General features: G+C 39.6%; 1 protein-coding gene across 1 annotated transcript in view; it reads left to right on the plus strand.

The window, feature by feature from the left end:
- The window catches only part of elfn1b (extracellular leucine-rich repeat and fibronectin type III domain containing 1b), a 74,682-nt gene that overhangs the window by 13,282 nt on the left and 56,400 nt on the right, over positions 1–5,000 (plus strand). The window lies entirely within an intron of this gene.

Consider the following 5,000-nt stretch of genomic DNA (forward strand, 5'->3'; position numbering starts at 1 on the left):
AATAGCACTATAGGGACTTTAGTAATGACTCATATCTATCCTACAGTGTTGCAACTGAATCAACAATGTGAGCTTGTCTCATGCACACACACACACACACACACACACACACACATGAACACATGCACACACACACAAACACACACATGAACACATTAACACACACATTCACACACGCACGCAGACACACACACACACACATGAACACACACACATGCATGCCACGCACGCCACACACGCACGCACGCACGCAGACACACACACACACACACACACACACACATGCACGCCACGCACGCCACACACGCACGCACGCACGCAGACACACACACACACACACACACACACACACACACACACACACAGTATTTATTGTTGCCAAATGGACATATATTTGTATAGTTTCCTTGTTAGCTAGCCTAGCTAGCATAGTTATTGCTAACGTTAGCTAGCTACAGTAGTTAAGTAGATATAATATCAACCTAGTCCCAATTATGTCTTTATATCCTCATTCTCTACTCTAAGCTATTCTCATACATAATCTGTAAGATCGCTTGTACCTTCATCTGTGACCGGAGGCCACTGTCAAACATCATCAACCCAACAAGCCATACTGCCTGGCTGTAGCTGTCATTGAGGGTGCGTTATCACGGAGGTTTGTTTACATACCAGTAACAGCTCAGTAATGGTGTCGCCACAAGATGGCAGCCTCCACAGAACGCTCGTCGGATTCGTGTATAGTGCTGTGAAGGTTGTCTCTACCCTTCCACTTTTACTATTGCTAATCTACCGCCCCCCAAAACCATCTGACACACACGAGTCACACCCATGTTGTTGCCTGTTTTCCACGGTGCTTTAGTGGAACTAGTCTGTCTGTTTGTGTTAATTAGTTACCTTAAGAGCAGTCACTGTTGGCTATTAATTACCATCAGCAGTTAATGAGCCAGCAGCCAAACTGTCCTGTAGGACTTTTAATGTCGTAGGTCAGCATGCATGTATATGTGTGTGTGTGTGCATTCCTGCTGTGTGTGTGTGTGTGTGTGTGTGTGTGTGTGTGTGTGTGTGTGTGTGTGTGTGTGATTGAATAATGTACGTTTATTTGTGTGGGTAAACATGCTAGATAAAAATGCATAGTGACCCCCCCCCCCCCCTCCCCCTCCATCTCTCTCTTTTCTTTCTCACCATCCCTCTCTCTCTTTTACTCTCTCCACATCTCTCTCTCCATCTCTCTTTCTCTCTCCACATCTCTCTCTCCATCTCTCTATATCTCCCCATCCCTCTTTCTCACCATCCCTCTCTCTTTCTCTCTCCACATCTCTCTCTCCATCTCTCTCTTTCTCTCTCACCATATCTCTCCCCATCTCTCTATCTCCCCATCCCTCTTTCTCTCTCCACATCTCTCTTTCTTTCTCTCTCTCTCCACATCCCTCTCTCTCTCTCTCCCCCCATGTTTCTTTATTTTATGTAAACTCATTCTCTCTGTTTTAATGCAAATCAGCTTTATAAATAGACGTGCAGCTTGCGTCTGTGTGTGTGTGTGTGTGTGTGTGCGTGTAAATGAGTGATGTGGCCAAAGCCACTTCTGTCAGGCGTTAGTTTCTGTCATCTCAACCGCTCGCTCTCAACCGTAACAAACACACACACACACACACACACACACACACACACACACCTATACTCCCTCCATCTCTCTCCTTTCATGCCCCATGCATCCCTCTATCTCTAACATGACAACAAGTACACAAATAAACAACATGACAACGAGTGCACAAATAAACAACATGATGAGTGCACAAATAAACAGCATGACAACGAGTGCACAAATAAACAACATGACAACGAGTGCACAAATAAACAGCATGACAACGAGTGCACAAATAAACAACATTACAACGAGTATACAAATAAACAACATGACAACAAGTAAACAAATAAACAACATGACAACAAATACACAAATGAAATAAGCAAACTTAGAAGCTGCACAGAGGGGTGTGAAAAGATTATAAAAATTGTGGTAACACTCCATAATAAGGTGCCATAATAAATAGCAAACTAGTAATTACCTAACTCTTTGTTAATATTTGTTAATTGTTACTAAAATATCTATTTGGCACAAGTTAATTTTTCATCATTAATTAAATATTAGTGGTTTGCATAAAATCTGTATGTTAATGTTTTAACAAATCTATTAACAAATATTTTATTAATATATTAGCCTTGAAATCTAGACGCGTCCCTAGCGGCAGCAAATTACATTTGCTGCCAGGGCTAGTCTAGCAACTCTCCATTGGCTTGTGAGCTCCAGAAATCGAAACTTAATCAGGACATTGAAATCGTGTATAGAGTCGTTTGGTGGGCTTAACATAATGATTGATGGCAGAGTGGCAATGGTTTGGCTTGAATTCCCTGCTACTTGAAAACAAATATCCTATTGCATCCTATTGCGTGCAGAGGGAATTTGAAAGACAACTGATTATCCCGCCCCTCGGACTGAGCACTGCAAACGGTGAGTGCCCAGACCCTACATTTTAATGTGGGTCTGGCTCGCCAGGCTATTAATATATGTTAATAGTTAACTAATTAACAGTTATTTCTTATCATTTAAATGTTAAATGTTTATTTACAAACTATATGCTAATATCAACGTTAATGACATTATTATTTATCTAGCTTTTCTGATTAGCTTTGTGGATAATTTATGGAATTTATGGTTTATGGCTTTATGGTCTAGTGGGGTGTATAAGGCACCCTACTGCCAGTGGTTGGTTGTGTGAGAGTTTGCGCTCCTCTTCTTCCAATTCATCCTCATTGGATACTTCTGTGGTTGGCTGTCCTGTAATTGGTGACTCTCTGTTGGCTGTCCTGTAATTGGTGACTCTCTGAAGTACTATTTGGTTGCTGCTTGAATTTGGTGAAATTCAGGGGAGGGGGTGTAACAGAGTTAGAAATGTAGTTTAGTGTTTGTATGTGATTTTCGCCGTAATTAAGCAGCTTGATTGAGATTGGTGTTTTGGAGCCCCCTTTGGAGAAACGTTATACTGCAGCTCTGCTGCGTTTTGTCCTTGTATTGTTGCCATAGCTGATCAGAAGCGGTATGCATTGCATTGCGTAGGTTGACTGTATAAAGCTCTCCCCACTTGTTTTAATTTTGTAATTGCAAAATGTTGTTTAAGTTGAACACTTTGATATACCACCTGTATTATGTTACTTTACATGTATTGTTAAGATTTGGGTGCAATTCCAGCAACTTAGAGAACGTTTATTAATGTTTTCATTATGACCACGAGTTCATACACACTGAGTCTAACGTGACTAGCTGTAAACTCTGCTAGCAACTTTCCATGCGTTCAGTGTAGTTTAGCTTAGTGTGCATGGAAAGTGCAATTCAGTCTAGCAGGAAATGAATGTACATTTAGTTTAGCATTATGTTTATGCATTACCTCCGTATGGTCTACGTCTGTGAGTGTTTAGTGAGTCCCAGAATATTAATAAACTGTCGTTCTGTGCACCTGAACATTCCATGTCGCATGTCTCCCCAATTGCTAGTTGGGCTGCCAGTGATGGTGTAGGAATGATGCATGTAATATAGCCCATTCAACTACTTGTTGTTTTGTTTGAACTTTTCCTAAAGGAATAAATGTGATAAGCCAGTTTTGGTCTCAGTCCCTTCACCGTCTGACTAGTTATATATTACTAATATATTAATAAAGCTTAACCAACTTTATTATAAGGGTCCCCCATACTGATAGTTATATGTTACTAATATATTAATTAAGCTTAACCAACTTTATTATAAGGGGCCCCACGCTTATAGCTATATACTACTAATATATTAATTAAGCTTAACCAACTTTATTGCAAGCGGTTCCGGCGCCGACAACAGTGGCAGCATGTCAAGGTAGCTCCGTGTTTTTTTCTTGAATTTCCCCTTGGGGATCAATAAAGTATCTATCTATCTATCTATCTATCTATTGTAAGGGTCCTATGGAGAGCGGTTCATATTGGGATAGGCAGAAGCACAGTTTAATAACAATTAGTTAAATAATAATAAGTCATTAACTTTTCTATTTAACATATAGTTTGCAAATAAACATTTAACATTTAAATGATGCAAGAAATAACTGTTAATTAGTGCCAAAAAGACATTTAGTTAACTATTAACACATATTAATACAATATTAGTTAATAGATTTGCTAAAACATTAACATACAGATTTTATGCAAACAACTAATATTTAATTAATGATTAAAAAACTATTAACTTGTGCCAAATAGATATGTTAGTAACAATTAACAAATATTAACAAAGGGTTAGGTAATAACTAGTTTGCTATTTATTATGGCACCTTATTATGGAGTGTTACCAAAATAGTTTATAATTGTATTATTCATAAAGGGTATTTAAAGTGTAAAAATAGTTCAAAGGATATTTATTTCTGTGACCAATTACTTGAAAACAGTAGAGAAACTGAACAACTGAAAGTGACATACTTTGTGTGTGTGTGTGTGTTGTGTGTGCGTGTGCGTGCGTGTGTGCGTGTGCGTGTGTGTGTGTGTGTTCGTGTGCATGTGCATGTGTGTGTGTGTGTGTGTGTGTGAAAGAGAGAATCAGACAGATGGACAGGTGTGTCGACAGGTGTGCAGGCGGTCAGATCACTTGTCTGAGCTCCTGGGTGCTGGCAAGGAGCCCTGTGTGTGTGTGTGTGTGTGCGTGCGTGCGTGTGTGTGTGTGTGTGTTTGTGTGTGTGTGTTTCCTCCGGCACGCACACACTCTTTCTCTCGTTGTGTGTGTTTCTTTGATTGTAAATGTGATACTATAGATGAAAGACTAACATGATAAATCATGGCAGTGGAAAAATAATTAAAGTGTATTAGAATAGAGTACCGAAGCCATGACGTAGCGTTGTCAAGGCAGCAATTTCACTGGATCTAAACAAATCAATCTAACCATAGTAATCACCATAGCGGTGGCTTTCTTAATCTATTTCAATAATTAA

This window comes from Alosa sapidissima, chromosome 9 (assembly GCF_018492685.1).
Source record: "Alosa sapidissima isolate fAloSap1 chromosome 9, fAloSap1.pri, whole genome shotgun sequence".
Lineage (NCBI taxonomy): Eukaryota > Metazoa > Chordata > Actinopteri > Clupeiformes > Clupeidae > Alosa > Alosa sapidissima.